Source organism: Cyrtonyx montezumae, unplaced genomic scaffold, assembly GCF_038088225.1.
Source record: "Cyrtonyx montezumae isolate F1298 unplaced genomic scaffold, pur_monq_1.0 scaffold_116, whole genome shotgun sequence".
NCBI classification, from domain to species: domain Eukaryota; kingdom Metazoa; phylum Chordata; class Aves; order Galliformes; family Odontophoridae; genus Cyrtonyx; species Cyrtonyx montezumae.
The window spans coordinates 217,909-237,895 of NW_027071844.1; the positions used below are offsets into that span (position 1 = coordinate 217,909).

The 19,987-nt window shown below is 39.6% G+C and overlaps 1 long non-coding RNA gene across 1 annotated transcript; it reads right to left on the bottom strand.

Moving 5' to 3' along the window:
- Positions 1 to 4,184: 4,184 nt before the first annotated feature.
- On the bottom strand, positions 4,185 to 10,899 carry LOC136044561 (uncharacterized). The gene is made up of 3 exons (XR_010621830.1): positions 10,843 to 10,899; positions 9,934 to 10,050; positions 4,185 to 4,301 (listed from the first exon to the last, which is right to left on the bottom strand). It is a non-coding gene; the product is annotated as an uncharacterized LOC136044561 (long non-coding RNA).
- Positions 10,900 to 19,987: the final 9,088 nt, after the last annotated feature.

Here is a 19,987-nt window from a genome sequence, read left to right on the forward strand (position 1 = left end):
AGAAGAAGAAGAAAGGAAGAAAAGAAAGAAAGAAAGAAAGAAGAAAGAAAGAAAGAAAGAAAGAAAGAAAGAAAGAAAGAAAGAAAGAAAGAAAGAAAGAAAGAAAGAAAGAAAGAAAGAAAGAAAGAAAGAAAGAAAGAAAGAAAGAAAGAAAGAAAGAAAGAAAGAAAGAAAGAAAGAAGAAAGAAAAGAAAGAAATGAAAGAAAAGAAAGAAATGAAGAAAGAAAAGGACTTAGCCACCACTTGTAGTCCTGTAGGTAAAAGATGAAAAGATGGGTACAAAGTCAAATCAAAAACTTACTTCCAAACCTTCTTGTGTTGCTGGCCCTGCTGCACACAGGTTGGTTTCAAGCCTCACTATCTAAGTCCTCTGAAGGAATCTGAACGTACTTCCTAATATACAACCTTGCTTCTTTTCTGACAAAAAAACAGCAAACAAATGAGTGTACTTTAAATAACATCGTCACACAAATGAAAATAGCACAAGAAATGCAAAATTATGGTAATTACAGATAATCTTGACACTCTCTGCCCTTTAATCATGCCAGCTGACCTCCTCCCTTCTCCAAAGCGGAGTTAAGATTAGAGTTGCCCTTCCCTTGGCAAGTCTTGATTAAAATCTCCTTCACTCACATCATGCTTCCATGTCACTGGGATATGTGCCCAAGGCTCACTCCTATAGCTAGGTGAAGGCAGACTGCCAAAGGGGGTCCTTGATGCACAGAGCCTCTCACCAACTAGAACATACCAGTGCAATGTCATGCTTGTATGCAGCAATACATGTGAGCATCTCTCTGTGTTTCTGTCTTGAGGCATGAAACAATTCCAGAGGGACAATAAGCCAGCTCTCAGTGATCCCTCTGTATCTCTAGGGATGATATTCAACATTTAACTGCACATTCATACACACATATTCATGCAACCTTTACAAAAATTATGCATGGAAAGGTTTAAGCATCACAAGTGCTCTTAAATCAGTCCTTCAGGTATATGCACTGTGGCACAGACTTATTAGCATGACCACATTTGTTTCTCATTTCATATTACTTCCATCTCAGTTGTAGACTGTGGAAAGATGCATATTAATAATCGGACTGTTAATGTTTGTTTTTTTTTTTTTGTGGTTTTTTTTTCCTGGTTCTGCTTGTGTCCTTCTGCTTCTCTCACTTCCCACCACTCAGAGCTGTGTCTTCTGCAGCACCTACTTTCTAGCTGTGCCACAAGTGAAATAGAGCTCCTACACACAGCAACTTCCTGAAGTTTGCTGTAGTGGTGCAGACTTTCCTGCCTTTACCCAGACTTACTCCTCCGGCTCCAAGCTATTGCCGTCCGGTGTCTTCCCACTCTCCTTTTCCAAATGCTTTTATTTCATCACCCAGTCAGTCACAATTTCCACCGCGGAAGCCCAACCACTCTTCTTCTCACCACCATCTGGTCATGCACTAAAGCAAAAGCTCCTAAAATTCCACATGCACTAGCTCCACAAACCTTGTTAGACACTTATTACTTACTGGAAATGAGAGCAGAAATTCTCATTATTCATCCCTTCAGAGCTTTATAATGTGCTAATCCCATCAAGACCACTTTTAGGCACAGGCCTAGAACCTGAAGGAAGCAAGACCTAACAGCCATGGCCATTGCTTCTGCTTTAAGAGCTCCTGGGGGACAGACTTGAAGCACTTTTGCAACTTCCATGGAGGAGCTCTGCTCTACCAGCATTGTCCAGGTAGAGCAGCTGTTGTATGGATGTCATGCCTGGTAATATTAGAGCGATCCACAACTGCAAGTGTGACTTTGCCCCAGCAAGTGTGCAGATATTAAACAGCAGAGTACAACTTGTGTCTGAGAAAAATCATATGATATTTATCTTTTTTAGTTTTGTGGGATTTCTGTCAGACTCACAAGCAGGCCTTTTGGCACCCTGCGTTATTGGAAATTTCTCAAACACATGTAACAAAAACTCAGTCAGTTTAATACAATTATCAGCTTTTTCTCAGTCTGTGTTGAGTCTGTGTTTGTCTAATGTCCGGGTAGATATTTTCTACTTATTAAAATCAATAAATCTGCTACTTTGAAGATAAAAGCACATTTCATCTGAAATCTGCTGTACAGTGTTCTATAATGCTGCTGTCTGCCCACTGCGCTTGACAGCAAAGCAGCCAATGAAACAATAGTTAGCGCACCTTCATCAAGCCATGTCCAAAATTGTGCTCTAAAGACACATCCAGAGTATTTATGTGTCCTTCTATTTTCTGCTAGGATAAAGCATGTATCTACAAACTTTACTGTATTCTCTTCTTGGGTATAAATAGACTGCATACAAGTAGCATGTGCAGTACACGCATATTCCCAGCTCTGCAGCAGATGAAAGACTTCTAGGTATTTAGTCTTAAAATTATCAATTCTTTGTTTATCTTTAAATATGACAACATTTCTGCCTTATTGTTTTTTCACCTGTATGTATTTGAGTGGTCATTCTCTCATATGACATATTGTTTTTTCCCATGATCACAAATCAGAATTTAACTCTAATTGAACTGGTCCAACAACACCTAGGTTTCTAGGAATATAACCTTTTGCACTTTTGAAGTGTCTGTGGTCCTAATTGTTTGTGGGGTTTTTTTTTGTTTGTTTGTTTATTTGTTTTGTTTTGTTTGTTTGTTTGTTTTACTTCCTATATCTGTGTTAAAGGCAAGATCCAAGCATGCCAAGATTTGATTCTGGATACAAAAGACATGGTCTTAGTGATATCAAGAAGGTGGCACAAAATGTCTAGTTTGCTTTCAAGTGTACTGAGATAAGCAGATTATAGTATGTTCTATGTGTTCTAGCCCAGATTCCATTTTTAACTACAGAAATGCTTGGGTATGCTGAAAACACGAGGAGATCAAATTTTAACTTTTGAGAGAATTATTCTGCCTCCTATTCAGCAAGCTGTCTGTTAACACACTGTACTTCTTTCTTCTCTCTGACTTTATTTCTGCCCTCTCTCCCCTCTGGCTTTCAGCTTGTCCTTTCCCTTCCTTTTGATTTTCAGCTGAAACGTTTTTCTTTTTCTTCCCTGTGAACACAGACCTGGCCTTTCCCCCTTCTTAGCTTAAGGCTTAGTCTTTTTCTTTCCTTTGGCACTAAGCATAACCTTCTGCTTCTCTCTTCCTTTATGTCGTTTGACTTTCACTCCCTGACTTCCCACATTTTCTAATTCAGGTTTTTCCCGGGGGGGGGGGGGTGGGGGGGTGGGGGGGGGGGGGGGGGGGGGGGGGGCGGTGTTCAAATGGCTGCCTTCCTTGAAGAGATGAGCCATCACCTCCTGCATCACCAGGTCTGTCAGATGCTCCCCTGAAGATCTGGTGACAGACCTTGCTAGCCAGGCTTTCTTGCTGACCTGTCTTGCAACTACATTTGCAACTGCAGAGACTCAACTGCAGTTATGACAGCTCCTCACGGAGGAAAGAAGATGCGTGCTTCATTCATGGGTACATTACTCAAGATGATGATTCTCACGCATCCAGCTTAGCCTGAACATTTTGCTCACGCTTTGGCAATGAGCAACTGATTTCTCAGTGTCCTGTAAAGGTCCTTCTGATCAATTAATCCATCTCTACCTCACAGCCTGCAGCATACCTTAGGGTATTTATTCAATACCTGTTTCTCTTCCTAACAAACCTTATGTCTGCACAAAAATAATAAATATTTATTGTATATCAGCCAAGTTACAACCTTGCATATGGATTATGGAAAATATTAACACCATTGCTCTGGAAAAATGATGTCTGTCCTTTGGCAAGTTTTCTTTTTCAGACATATTCCTCTGTGCTTCCTGACTACCCATCTTATGCCCAGCCTTTGTTACAGAAGCACCACTGTAAATCTGTCCAGAGAGTCAGGTCTCTCTTCAAACTCTTTTCCTTTCATTTCATGGTCAGTATCATGACCAGCTATGGCCTTCTCCTGTGTTTTGCATGAGGGGAAGTAACTTGCTGTGCAGAAAGTTTCACTTGTTCTTTTTGCAGTTCTTCTTCCCCTTTGCTTCTCTCTTCCTCTGACCAGATCCATTCAGCTCTCTAGCTGTGTCCTGCAAGAACGACACAGGCCAGAAGCAGAGGGGAACATTTACTAAGGGTAACGCAATCACAGTGTGCCATATGTGATAAAGGAAGTAGAAACAACACAAAAACCACCAGATTTTGATGAAGTCTATGATCTCAAGTGCTGACTCAATAGAAACGATGAAAACTGTTGTTCATTTAGGAGCGATGGTCAGACATGAAGCCGTGGATATGTTGAAAGGAAGTTGCAGCTGAAAAAAAAAGAAGAGTGTCTGGCTGGAATTACAATGTACAAAGGAATGGAAAAACACTTACTAGTCTGTGAGAACTAATGCTATGCAAATTAATTCAATTCAGCATTAACTTCATGCAATTCCATCTGCATAGCATGTTGCAGTCTTTTTAGAGGTGCTGTAGCTGTTCCAGATTGCTGAATAAGACCCCGCGACTTCAGAAACATTGACCAAAGTGAGGATTTCAAAATGCTGGTGTTGCTATCCTCACCAGTGTTCTAATACTGTTCCTCATTCTACAGTTGTGGAGTCACGGTGTCGTGCAAAGTCTTTGATTAACTTATGTCTCCACTGCGCTCTATATGAATCTCTTCTGGGGATATTTAACTCAATTGCTTGAGTTTGGTGTGTCTGTAAGATTTTCCTTTAGACATGCAAACTTCTTCCATGTGATTTGGCATGGTCTGTGCCAAAATAAATTGTTACTGCTAACATTAGCCTATTTGCCTCCTGAGTATTTAATTTTTCACATGCAAATAGAGCTGCTTGTATTCATTTTAAAATACACTTTATTATTATTTCTCCTTTATTCCAATTTCCCTGACATAAAAAGCTATCAAAGAGGAAGGAAGAAGGAAGGAACTCGGAAGGAAGGAATTCGGAAGGAAGGAAGGAACTCGGAAGGAACTCGAAGGGAAGGAAGGAGGGAAGGAACTAGGAAGGAAGGAAGGAAGGAGGGAAGGAAGGAAGGAAGGAAAAGGAAGGAACTCGGAAGGAACTCGGAAGGAAGGAAGGAACTCGGAAGGAAGGAACTCGGAAGGAACTAGGAAGGAAGAAACAGGAAGGAAGGAAGGAAGGAAGGAAGGAAGGAAGGAAGGAAGGAAGGAAGGAAGGAAGGAAGGAAGGAAGGAAGGAAGGAAGGAAGGAAGGAAGGAAGGAAGGAAGGAAGGAAGGAAGGAAGGAAGGAAGGAAGGAAGGAAGGAAGGAAGGAAGGAAGGAAGGAAGGAAGGAAGGAAGGAAGGAAGGAAGGAAGGAAGGAAGGAAGGAAGGAAGGAAGGAAGGAAGGAAGGAAGGAAGGAAGGAAGGAAGGAAGGAAGGAAGGAAGGAAGGAAGGAAGGAAGGAAGGAAGGAAGGAAGGAAGGAAGGAAGGAAGGAAGGAAGGAAGGAAGGAAGGAAGGAAGGAAGGAAGGAAGGAAGGAAGGAAGGAAGGAAGGAAGGAAGGAAGGAAGGAAGGAAGGAAGGAAGGAAGGAAGGAAGGAAGGAAGGAAGGAAGGAAGGAAGGAAGGAAGGAAGGAAGGAAGGAAGGAAGGAAGGAAGGAAGGAAGGAAGGAAGGAAGGAAGGAAGGAAGGAAGGAAGGAAGGAAGGAAGGAAGGAAGGAAGGAAGGAAGGAAGGAAGGAAGGAAGGAAGGAAGGAAGGAAGGAAGGAAGGAAGGAAGGAAGGAAGGAAGGAAGGAAGGAAGGAAGGAAGGAAGGAAGGAAGGAAGGAAGGAAGGAAGGAAGGAAGGAAGGAAGGAAGGAAGGAAGGAAGGAAGGAAGGAAGGAAGGAAGGAAAAGGAAAATGTTTGTGTGTAATAACAGCCTTTCCAACATCAGAGTAAAGTCTGCTCTAAAAGCTTTGAAGCAGTAGCACTTTACCGGATAGACTGAAAACTGTCTCAATCTCCATTCACCTTATGTGCACGGCTGTCAGCATCTGAGAAGTACCAGTTTAATGCAGCAGGAAGCAAGCAATGGATCAATGCCAGAAATCTCAAGTTTAGGGATACTATGAGAAATAATATCACTTTGCATAAGTGGCATTCGCTGTGCTGTGCTGCCTAAATTCAATATCTAAATTTACAAAATAATAAAAAAACTCCAGGGGTAGGTGAGATACAGTCAAGCTGTGTTCCACAAGGGAGTTAGGTAGTGAAGGTCAGTTTTAAAGTTGATCTCTCCACCATTAATTTGCCCAAAGTTACACTTCCTTACACAGTGTTTCTGCTTACCTAAGGAGAATGAATAAATGAGTAGTTAGAGTTTAACACAATCTGCCTCAGTGTACAAAGAATCGCAAAAGCCAGATTCGTGGTGTGGCAGCAGCTTTGCATTGATGGACTGAAAAAGATCACCAATCAATTCATCTTCTTCAAATTTTCAAATCTTTTGTTCAGTCAGGGATACTCTCATGAAGAAGAGCTTCAGCTGTTCCCCACAACCAGAGGTGATCTAAAGTACTTCAGGCAGGTTGATTATCCTCACAGTTGTGCATAAGAAGCACATACCTCACAGACTGCAGCCAGACCAAAGGCCATGTCATCCTGATAGACAACACTTCAACTCAGCCTTTGTCTTCTGAGGTCATGCCAACTACACAATGGTTCCCAACCTGAACTTGCTCTCCCTTATGGAACTGTAAATTTAGAGAAATTCCTCCATAATAAACCTTTCTTAGAAATTCATAGCCAGAATCAGGGTGCAGCTGCCTGCTCAAATTAATGTCATCTAGCAGTCTGACATAGGATTTATATGAGGAGAATGATGTACCTAAGGCTAAAGTGAGACTGCAAGTGTCTTCAAGGAAAAACAGCAGAAAATGGGCTGTGCCTTTTATGCTGTACAAATCTGGGCAAGAATTTCTTCATCAGAGCTGTAAGTTCTGCCAGGTTACCAGTTCCAAGGCAAGTTGTGTGCAGCCACCATGTGCTCCACCCAATGGGAAACCACACATAACTGCGCTCTGCATTGTCCCTTCCAGACCTTAAAATAAGCTGGAAAATGACTTCGTTCTTCAAACACAAGACAAAGCAAAGAATACATGTATCTCATCAAAGTTATTGTGTAAATTATACTGTGAAAGCAGGTTTGTAAAAACTCCTTAACTTTTTTCTCTTTTTTAATGATGACTAATCACTAATGGTCTTGTAAGATTCTAATAGCAGCCACTCCAGCTAATATTACCAAAATGGAAGGTGTTTTTAGGAACCTTTTCTTGTGAATAATGTCTTCCTTACAATCCTATGGCTGTGGGAAAGAAAAAAAAGTAAAAATGACATGTACTTTGAAAATGGCGTTCAAAGATTCCTCATGTTAGCTGCATGCAAAACATGGCAGAACAGCTGCAGAAAACTATCTGAATTTAATCTCAGTTGTTCTGATCAACATAGCTGGGATTCTGTATGTTTCTTTTCAGTGGGTTTTTGTATTACATTTATTTAAATTATTACTGGATGTGATAGAGATTCTGATATTGTGTCTTGTTTCTCTTGATAACATAAAAGTGAGAGAAACAAAGGGAATCCTGCTGAGCTTGAATGAAGGTTGTGGTGTATAAGCCTTTATGAAACAGAGAAGCATCCTGAATTTACATTTGAGGGTCTCTAAAACTCAGACAGTTTATTTATGAGTTGTAAAGAAGTCTGACAGAACAATGTGGTCTTTACATAATTTAATATAACCCATTCATATCTGGATCTCTGATAAGTTTTTTGCTGGGAGTGAAAGTGTACAACTGTGGAAGAAGTGGAAACTTCTCTGCCTAAGAGAAGTGCTTTCTGCCTGCTGCTCTGTAACAGCTCACACCAGCCGTGTTTCACAGCCTGCTATGTGACCACTGGTAGCCCAGAGAAGCTCCCAGCCAGTTAAAGAGCAGAGTGGGACTGAATTAATTCATACTCCACGTACCATAAAATTAGAGCAGAGAGATAGAGAGAAAACACTCCATTCATTGCAGCTGGCATCCTTTTTATCAGGCAGGCTATATAAGCAAATATGGTGTTGAGCTGTCAAGCCTGAGGTCATGGCTGCTCCCGGATCAGAGTGGTTTGGTATATTTTAGTACACATTCATTACAAGGCACAGCGTGCAGTTAAGAAACACACTTGTGGCGCCAGCCTGTGATTATGGCAAGACAGGCTGACCGCCGGGAAATTGCTGAGCTAACGGGGCTGGGGCCGGGCCGCACCGTGCAGGGCCACCCCACAGCACCCATTGTGGGGTTCCCTCCTGTCTGTCTGTGCATCCTTCTGCTCTGCCTGCTTCCTCTTCCTTTACCTCTTCTCCGTTGTTGTTTCATTATTATTTATTACTTTTAATACTTCTTTCAAAAAAAAAAAAAAAAAAAAAAAAGTGAAAGCCCTGACCACAATGTAAAACAAATAAAAATAATACAAGTCAGCTTCATACTTAGTGGTCAGCCAGCTGCCAAAATCCTTTTCAGAGTGACCATTATGTGAGGCAGGTAAAAGTCAGACACCTTAAAAATAGTGACATTTTGGTCACAGCGTGCAGCCTATTAGTCTGCGGGGTGGGGGGGGCTGCAGGGGCTGTGGGTCAGAAATGTCTTTCAGGCCCTTGCAAACATTCTCCTCTGAGCACAAATGTGCCTCTTTTTTTTTTTTCTTTTCCCACTCCAAGTTTCAAGCCTCCTGTTATTCAGGGTAAAAAAAAAAAAAAAAAAAAAAAAAAAAAAAAAAAAAGGACTACAAGAGTTGTTAAATAGAGAATTTGGAGAGGGTGTCAAGTGATAACCATGACAACTAAGTAGCAATGAAGAAGAGAACAATCCCCAGCCCTGAGCATCCTCACTTAGTCCTGAAGACAAAGGGTGCGTTTCTGTGGCCTCGGCCAGGCACCAGATGTTGGCAGAGCCACAACTCCTGTGCTTACAGCGCAGCTCTGCAATAGGGTAGAGTACTATACATTAACTATAGGAAGCCCCGGTAAAGGCAGGGCAGGGCTGCAGAGCTGTCGCTGAAACTCTGGGCAAAAGTCTTCACCTAAATTTGCTCATTTAGTAGCAATATTTCAGTGCAGAAGTGCAAAAACCAGCCATTAAGGACTGACACCTTTATTTAGACATCATTTCTCTAAATGATAGAGCCTTTGTATTTTTTTTCCACTAAATGATTCAAAAGATTCTTCTAAAAATGTTGGACTGCAGTCAGTGCTGCATTTAAGCTGACCACAAGCTCCCTGTCCCCATCCTTTCAAGGCTGTTCTCTCTTCAGCTCACTTATCCCTACAGAACACCTCTCTAAACATTTAATTTGTATTTTCAAGCCAGAGCTCCTACCAGCCCCTCATTTGGAGTGAACATGTTGCTTTAGTGGGTATAAAGAAACTGGTAATATGGGAACATTTGTGAAAAAATGGAGACAATATGAATGTGGCCCTTTCAGAACTCCAGATCTCCATACCATCCCAATATATTTTGACGGGAAAAAAAAAAAAAAAAAAGAAAAAGAAAAACAGCAGAAACAGAGAGCTCTGACTTCCTGATTCAGTTAAGGATGTGTGACTCTAATAAGAATATTCTGATTCGGGCTTTGTTCCTTCCATCTTTACCTAATATAGAAAGTGTTTTGTAGCTGCCAGACACTGGAAGGACAGCATCCCTGTGGTGCCATTTTCTAACAGGTGATCTGGAGGAATTCAAAATTAATAATATACTGCTTTATGTCTCCATTTTACAACCCATCAAGAAAAGGCAAGATCTCAGAGCAGCACTGATAACGCTTTGAGATCTCTGCAGGAAAGATGCTAAACGAGACTGTTAAAAGTGAGCTTTTGGAAACTTAGATTATTGAACTAGGGCTGTACAAAATTCACACTGAATTTGATACATGCAAATTTATTCTTCATTTTCAGTGCACAAGGGCCTGAACAAACCTCAGATGCAATTGAAGCATCCTCTTGTAACTGACAGTCACCGACATCTCTGGGCTTTTTGTCTCGTCGCCAGAATTCTTCTCTGCCAAAAGCTGGTCCTCGGTATCTCCTGCAACTCTGGACGGAATAAATTTATCCTCTTCTCCTATTGTGCTCTCCATCTATCAAACAGTTCATTCTGATATCCATTTAAACACAGCAATTAGTAGATTTTCAGAATCCCAAATGGTTGTAGTGGCACAGCTCTTGAAAATAATTCAGTTGTTTTGATTTTACAAGAATTAAGCTACTTTAAAGGGGCCTTTAACAGGTGCTTTGGTACTTAGGGATCCATGCCTTTCCATAACTCCTACAGACTCCAACACCATCTAAATGCCTAATTTCTAATTACACATTGCACATATACACAGGGATAATTCCAATGGATCAAACAGAGCTCTCCAATTCGTACAACTTTCCTGCATATTCTGAAATTTGTTAGATTTTTTATGCTGTTCCCATACTAACTATTCTGAGCTTTATTTAAAATAACAAGGATTTTATTTTTAATAATGGAAATCTTAGTTATTTAAATTGGAAGTCACAATCTCTTTATTTTTCACAACAGATGCTCTGTGAATTGTATGAACTTGTGAATTTTGAAGCTTCTCTGAAGAATTCAGGAACACAGTAAAACTTGTAAAGTTTAATGAGATAAAAGTGAAAATATCCCTGAGTACTGACATCTATTTGCCCTAAACCTTACTTACATAAAAAAATGACAGGAATTTTTTTTCCACATGCTTTAAAAGCTATAGAATTTCATTAGTGGTACAAACAAAAGCTATTAATGTTATATAGAGAATGTAACATACAGATAGTACCTTAAAAGCCCTGTCCAAACACAAAATAAAATAGAATTTCCTCTACCTGTACTGGACATCATCACTGATTAATGCAGAGTGCTTCAGGAGCAATAGATTATCATACAAGACCCACAAGCTTGGATCCATTGGCTGCTGGTGGGAACAGCTGAGAATGATCCAGTATTTTTTTGTGTACAGCCACTTCTTCCCCTGATACGCTCTGTGCACCCAGGCTCATCCCTTACCCAAGTACAGATTAGTTGTTCTGACGCATTTTCCTAGTGAAACAGCTGCCATGCAGTTTTGTGTGCACGTTGCATTGCTGGTACAATATGCTTTCTGGGAGCAAAATGGCACCGCTCACGTGGCTGCTGCTGCTCCTGGTGCCACTCTGCTCCAAGGAGGCGACACCAGGTCTGGGCATCCACCGCCCATCCCAGCTGCCATGCCAACATCACTGCCCTTCACAGGATGACAGGGTGAGCAAGAAAGCAGGAGCAGCCCTGGTGCCATCTTCCTGAAGACCTTGCAAGATCTGGGACTGCTGCACTCCCTTTTTCCAGCTTTGTGCTATTGCCTCTTACACTTGAGTTTCCGAATCTTCGCATGCACCCCTTTACTTTTACCACTGTATTGGCGATGGGCTCCTTGCCCCCTGCCTGCAGGCTCACTTTCTCCTGCCTGCAGCAAGGCACAGGGCCAGTGATCACATAGCGACTGCCACTGCCGTGCAAGCAGCTGCCACAGTGACAAATACCACACGGACCACGTCTCCTGTTACGCCAGGCCTTAGAAGGGATGCAGGGGAACAAATGCTGGGTTTGACTGTCAGATTCTCAGATGTGTCACATATTTCTTCAGAGCTTGGGGCTGTTGCAACAGCTGTTTGTAAACACTGCAAAGCCAGCATTATATTAGGGAAGGAGAACATTTTTCTGACTTGTAGCTTCCTGAACCATCCTTGAAAATGTTGCAAATACAGTGACACTTCTGCTGTTGATCTAAATAGCAACCAGTGTTGGCTTTCAGGTGTTGGAGCCTGTGGGCAGGCTCCATCCTTGCTCCTCCCGTGTCAAGTGACTCATCAGCAAGTCTGAGAATGTGCAGCAGGCTGTGGACCCTGTCAGGAAAGTATAGCAAACAGCAAGTGAGGCCTATGGGAGCTGGAGAGGATTTGACGTCCTGTGCTAAAAACAAAATTGAAAAAAAAAGATTATTGCTAAAATTGGTGAGTTGGATTCCAGTGGGATATGATATGTGGTGAAATATAAGCTCCATCTGATTCTTAGAAGTTCATTTGGTAAAGGGTGAGAATGTAAACAGGTCTCAAGGGATGTAAACCAAAAAATATTTTGGCATTATTGTTGGAGGGGCTTATAATAATTAGCAGACTTGTGCTGGTTGCTCTGCAGCTTCTCTCCTACATTCCAGGCAGGAAAAAACACACACAAAACTGGGTCCCCAAAGTGCCAGGGGTAAGCATGGTCTTGCTTGGAAAATTCTCAAACAGGGCAAATAAGAGAGTGAACGAGGAATGTGAATTCCTGTCTTTTGTTCTTTGTGGAGTTCTTTCATTCAAGTAAAACCATACCAATATGTAACTCTTACCATGTAGATAACCCCTTTCACATTTCAGTGCTTAGAAGAACTTTTCTCTTGATGATAAGGTCAAGTTAATTCCAGGTCTGACAGGAGAAACTATAAGCACTAAGGACAGCTGTAATGATAACCTAATTTTCCTCAGCAAGGTAAGAAGGGCTCAGCTTCATACTGTAAATTGTAGTGTTTCCTTCAGTATTATTTTTTCTGTGGTTACAATTGCCATTAACAGCATGTAAATATAAGAAAACTAATTCAGCATCTCCCCTTGTCAGAGAAGACTCCTGAGGATGATCAAGTACATTCTGTGGGTAACCTAGCATGTCATATGCCTCCTTGTCTGAAAGCATGTGGAAAATTAATTACATGGAACTCATAAGAGTAACGACAGAAAGGAAAAAAAGGGTCAACACTTAAATCGGCATGGTGCCAAAAACTCCGATGGCTTTCCAGTATCACATACCTTGCTGAAGACAACAGGTCACATTTACAGCCCCAAAAGACTGACCACTCCCCTCTTCTCATTAAGACAGTCTTTCACCTTTTCAGAAAGAAGAGGGTTTTTTTGTGCTTGCTAATTGTTCTTTCTCTCCAGTACACAACGCTCTTGTTTTAATGAAATCCATCAAGAAAGAAAGCAATAATATGCGAAAGTCAGTCCCCAAATGGTTGCCCCAGGCTGGCCACCACCTGCCACAAAGAGGGAAGATTAAGCCTCCCTGTGTTCTTCTGCATGCATTCCCTTGCCATGCCCCCAGAAATCAGCCAGTTGCCCTCACACTTGCACAAGTACAGATTCATCCCTAGCAGCAGCACTCGCTGAGGAAGAGGAGAGTCACCAATGGCAGGGAACACCATATGAAGTACAGACTCCACCCAGAATGATTATTTTTGAGTGAGTGAATATTTTCTCCCTTAAAAATTGATAGTCTGTAGTGTGAATCACAGAAGTTACTCTTTTAAACAGACAACATATCCTCTCTTCAAACTGTATCAAAAGCACAGCAAATTGGGCTGATACAAGGCACTGGTCCCAAAACAACAATGCTAAATTTAGAAATGGTTACGCTGTGACCCCACACATTCCAATTAAACTCAATTGAACCCACCTACAGCAACTATTTTGGCTCCACTGATGTTGTCAGCAAGGAAACTAATATGCACCAAGGCTGCCAAGAGTATAGCAAATAAGATCATTATTAAAAATACAGGAGTATTGATGTTCTGTTGTGCCCCAAAAACATTACAAACCCTCTTGTTGATTCCTTTCTGAATAAAGTCAACACCATTGTGCTGCCCTCAAAGATCAAAAATAAAATATTGAGATATACCATTATCCTTACTTGACACTGGGCTAGTGGATACTTTATTACATTTGGACTCTTCTGAGGAAAGTGTCAGGTTTCTAAAGTAGACAAAAAACTTGCTCCATCATCAGTGAGAAAAAATATTTCTTCCTTCACAGAAAACTTCTTGAACACATTTATTAATGCATTCATAATATTCAGACATTCTTTTGTATAGCCTACTGATTTTTTTTTTCCAGTAAGGATACAATAAGAAATGTATTTCCACTGATTAGAAACGAGTATGCTTTCAGAATTATGCAAGTGAATTTTGAATTCGAACCACCATTCTGAAAAACCAAAGAGGCTTTTCAATATTACTGCCCTGCAATATTGGGCAACTCAAAATGTTGCATCAGATATCAGTAGTTACTTCCAGTTTATCCTAGCATAACTCCGATGATGGCAGTGGCCATTTAACACTACCATTAGTACATTTAACACTACTAACATTTGCATTTAACACTACTATTCTATAGAGCATATTCTTTGTGCAGAAATGCAATTGGTTGTCATCATGCTATGTCAGGGACAGATTTAGGCCAGAGAAAAAAATCATCTTGTTTTTGAGGCATCAGTTACCTAAGTGAATAATGTGTGGATGCAGTCTCATAAGTCAAATCTGTAGCCATGGCTAGCTGGCCAGGATGTAGCCTAATTACCTTTGTTTTCTCCCTGCTGAGGCAGCCTTGTAAATTTCAATTGTAAATGTAGTCTGTAAGATAATGATAACTTGAGATCTATGAGCCTTAAGACAATCTGGGCTGCCCTTTCAAGTTGCATTAAGTTCCAGAGCTCATGGAGACAAAGACTCCAGCTACACTATATCAAATTCTCCAAATAGTTGAACTAGCCTGTCCATCTGCCAAGAAGTCAGTGGGTCCAAATAAAAAAAAAGGGCATGTTGAGCATTTAGAAAATGCAGACATCACTCCTCAGCTTCAGCCAAATGCAGACATCCTGATGAAACTGTAAGAATGAATTTAATTACGTATATAATATGGTGTATGTCTAAAAACTGGTAACTGATTCTCAGGAACTGCTTTCCAAACTGATGGCTGTAATTTATATATATACAATTCTTTAGAATACATGCAGGATGTTGTATCTATTTTACACATTATAATTTCTGGTTTATTAATATTTATTTGCAAGTTGGATACCTAAATTTGTTGAACAATATTAATATAACTTATGTAGAAAGAAAGGTCAAATTTAACTGAGAAATTTATGATCAATAGAAGCCCTTAAAAGGGAAGGGTCAATCTTTCCTATTTAGTGACTGAGACTTTTTCAAATTAGTTAAATCATTTCGCAAATGTTCATCTGATAGTGAAATTGGCTGTTAGTTTTGAAACCTGAGCCCAAGAATATCACAGAATTGCATCTATTATCTGCAAAATTAATTGTATCAAAAGTCTAACTCCATGCTCTTCTCCTTACTGAAGGGGTTAGTATGAAGATAACTATACATTTTTGTCTTTTAATTGTGAACCTAAACTTTTCTTGTTTTCTTCTTCCACTTTTAACTCCTATAGAGTCACAAAATAAATTCCTCCACTGAAGAGTAGTTCCTTCCTCTACAATATATTATTAAAAGATTGAAAGGCAAAACTCAGATAATGTAATTCTAAACATATTTCATGATAATATGAGCATTTTTGATTGCTTCAAGTTGACAGTAGTTTTACTTAGATAGTGCCAGGTGGTAATCCAATGTGACTTAGATTTCCTATAGAAATAACATTTGGCAGATCCATTCCTTATGAGAGGAAACCATTTTTATTTTTATACACGTGTTTTGATTGATCCATAAACAAAGAAAGCCTTTTATGTTGGAAATCTTTTTTTAAAAAATTACATGTTAATGATCCCCATTTTCTTTGTGTACTAAACAACGTTGTTAAAAGAAAAGAAATAAAGGAATAAAATTCACCAAGAAAAAGCATAGTCTCCATAACAATTTTTGATTTTTAAAGGGAACGTGGTTTTCTGCTGAATACTCAACTCTGAATTATTCAGAATGTACTTAGCCCTCCATTTAAAATATGGAAAATGTGAATGTATCTCGCTGTCTGATGTTTGCTTTCTGCAGTTGAAAATGACAAATTGATCCTTACTAGACTTTCACTGACATTAGTAGAATTTCTCTAGACCTGGGTAAATCTATCTACTACTGTGGATCACCAGGCACCTTGGTGATTAAAGCTTTTATATATCTAGGTAAATGGAGCATTCAGTAGGCAAATCTATTCACATATGCTACTAACAGAGTGTAAAAACTTGCAGGAATGCTGTGATAGGCGTAGATACTAGATTTTGCTGTACAGGAAAATGCAGGTCCATCTTCCTATTCCTTCCAATACTGATGTTAACGAAGAGGTCCCAGTGAGTTGATATGATATGTGGATTTGCCTTTACTCTCAGGAGTGAGTGGGTTTGTCTACTGTTGTATATAGAAACAGAATATTGCTGGTAATTCTGGCAGTGGAGAGCCATCAAGACAGTTAGGGGCTTGAAGGGCATCATGTATGGGGAGAAGCTGAGGAAACTGCACATTGTTTGTCTTGGGAGGAAGGGTCACTGAGATGGTATAATAGCAGCTGACAGTGTGTGAAGAGCTGTTAGGACAACAGAATTAAACTTCCAGGCATTGCCACACTATCTGACACAGGGCAGATACTGTGTTCCAGGTTTATATTGGTCATTAGAAAAACTTCTTCAGCCAGAGATAGTGTAGGTTAGAAGAGATGACCAATTTTTGTCCTTTGAGGTTTTCAAGACTCAGCTAGACAAATTCTCAGCTGAACTAGCATTGGCAGTAGTCCCATTTCAAATGGGAGGCTGGATTAGACGACCTTCAGATGTCCCCTTTAACAAGCACTCACATGAATCTCTTGGTCTGAGAAAGTAAAAAAAAAAATTACAATGCAGTTCAGATTTGCATAAATTAGTATCTCAGAGTACTGAAATGTCTATTTGACTAATTTCTAGAAGCTAAGTAAGATTGCAGAACAACAATATTACCAGAAGCTGTCATACATGGATCTCATTCCACCACAAGAAAGGATGATGTGGAGTTAGTACTTTCTACAGAAAATGTTCTGCTGTCTACCACATTGCTACTGTTTGAGAAAAAGAGCACGAGGAAGAGGCTGCTTACTGCTTTGGGATCTATTTAAAAAAATAAAAATAAAAAACAAACCCAAAAAATAAAATTCAGTTTAGAAGCTTCCTTAAAAATACAAACAGAAAAATCATGGTGGCACAAACATCCCTGTAAATTGCTGTTATTTCTGTTATTTCTCCAAAGAAAGATAATAACTTCTACCTGTTTCAGTCCTTTAGCATCATGTGCCTGTCCTGTCTCCATAAGGTAGAGAGTGGTTGGTGGAATAGCCTCAGAGGTACTGTCAAGGGTAAAATACACATACTGTATACATTACAGTAAAACTTGGGTGAGAGTGCAGGAACTGCACTATGTAGAAACAGTTCAGGACACATCAGCTTGCAGAGAGCAACACAGGGAGGGAGACAGATCATCCCCTATACCAGAGAAGAAAAATATATGTCCACTCAAGAGCTATTTTTGTATCAATTTGCTCTATAAATAGCCACATAAAAAATAGTCAGAAAAGATTCCTGCCTATGGTACTCCTTGAAAGTTTTGTTGGTGGCTGATTGGGGGAGCGTGGATAGACAGTGATAGCTGGGTCAAGGTGCCTAGACAGATTATCATGCTAGTGTGATGTGGCATGGCATAGATTAAAGGAAAAAAAAAAAAAAACAACAAAAAACAAGAAACCACAAAAACAAATAAAAGCTCAACTATTCAAATTCCTCTGGCAATAAAATGAATATTGTTGCCTATACATACTGTCCTGTAACCTTTTCATAGCTGAGACCATAACTGGAATGAACATTCATATCAGATAGAAAGACATGACCTCTCATGTTTACATCAATAAAAAAAAAGCTTGGTAGATGACTCTTCTCATTTTCTAAGTTGTCATCTGTCATCATGGAGAGTGACTTGTCAGTTTCACTGTGCTAAACTGAATTTCTAGCATTGATGACAAATGCTTTGAGGCTAGCCATTTATTCCAACTTTAGGAGTTGACTCAAATTTTTTACTTGCTCTTTGCCAGTTTATAAATGAGCAGAAGAAGAGAGCAAACAAACAAGGAAGCCTGAAAATCCTCAAAAGAGTCAGAATAGCATTCAGATAATAAAATGACTATGTTTGCTTAGAAAATATGGCATTGTGTAAAAATGTGAATCTTCACTCTTTTGTTAACAACGGAAGTGATTCGAGGTTTGGATTTGGTCTTTTTTTAGCATTGTTTTAAAAAACACATCAAGATTATAAATATGTATGCACAGATACTTATAGACAAAGGTAATAGGCAACATATTTTTCCATTTTCTTTTTATTTAAATCTTCTATTGTGGTAGCTCCTGTTTTACTGTAATAGTAAGTTTCTTTAATACACCCGGTTATCTGTCTTTGTCCAAGACAATTGTTAACTGCAAATGAAGAGAGTTTTCTATATTTTTGAATTCTGAAAATGGCAGGCATTTAGAAGAGTAGCAGATCTAGTATCTGTAAACCAGTGTTACCAACTTTTCTCTCTATGCTGGAGTTTACCTGAATGTTTTTTGTTTTTCTGCCAGTTGTGCCAAGAATTTCAGAGAAGTTATTTTTTTCCAACTGAAACATGTTTTCTTGTGTAGTTTTCCAGTTCAAACTTCAAACCTGCCCATTTATCCTGGTTGTGCCTAAGAGCTTCCTTTGCACTGCAAAGACCAAGACAAGATTAACAAAAATGTTGTCCTGAAGCAACTGGAACAACCATAGCTCAGATCTAAGACAGGGAAGGACACAGATTATGCTCTAGGGCTTGAGTTGTTCTTGGAAGATCAGGGTTCATTTCGCACCTCCATCACAGCCAGACTGTATAGCTATGGTCAAGTGAGATGCCAACAAAACTCAAAGTCAAACTCAGTCATTCTGCTAGGTATTAACTGCAGCAGTAAATTAGTTATCTTGATAGAACAGGTGCTCAAGAAGTGAATGTACAGTCTTTTTGACACTACAAAGAGGTAGCAGTTTTCTGCTGAGGCTTCAATTCTGACTCTTCTGAAATTACATGGTAGGGAACTCTAGTTAGTAAAATTTATATTTATAATATAATCTATATTTAGATATAGGACAGTTTAACCATTACTTTTTCTTTATTTATTTCTCCCCATTTTGTGTAGGTTGAAGTACTTACCACTGCCTTACCTGGAAAATGAAGTTGTTATTCCAGCATTTCATTTGAAAGGACTTAGAACACACCATGGAAAGTAGTCAGGCAAAATTCACATAGATCTCAGTTGAGACATCAGATAGTCCTTGAGTTGCTGAGTATGGTTAGGACTCATGAAATGCTGAATATGCACAGATTTCTATTGGCAAAAAAGCTTAGGTTTCATGTAAGTTGCCTGCAGGTGAATGGGATGCTTGAAAGTTTAAGTTGTGATGTTAAGGGATGCTTAGATGATGTTTACTGCATTTATGCTTTCACTTAATTTCACTTGAAATTTGCTCTGTCAAATAGTGTTACTGTGTTCTTTGTATCTGCTTTTGTATCTGCTTTTCTCTCTCTCTTTTTTTTTTATCTGTAGTTTCCATGGAAATAAATAGGAGGCATGACTTTTAAGGGCAACCTACATATATAATACACACATATATATTATTATCATTGCTGTTATTTCTCTTTTTTTCTGTCTCAATAAATCATTTTATCTCATCCTACAAGCGTTACCATTTTATTTTCCAGTTGTTTCTCCCATTCCACTGTAGGGAACAGGAGGTGAAGGTCTGTGTGGTGTTCAATTGCTTGCTGAGTTAAACCACAAAACTGTGTGCATATTTATTTCTCCAGTCACTGTGAACTGTGCTGCTGAACTCAGTCAGTTGCCCATCAGTAGCGAACAAATACAGAGGGCAAAACTGTGTCATTAAAGTAACAGTCACATACTCAAAAAATTATTAATAAAATATAAAATAACAGATTGCCTACAGATTTTATTTTACTTTTTTTTTTATCAAAATGATCAGTATCTTTGCCCTTCTGTGGGGCTTTGGCTACGAACACTGGTGTGGATACAGCACTGAAAGTTGAAATCAAACAGCAGCTGCAATAAATCTTGGCTCTCACTTTTACAAGGCAGGCCAAGTCATTTGTCTTGGTAAATTGAAGACCACTTATTGCTCAG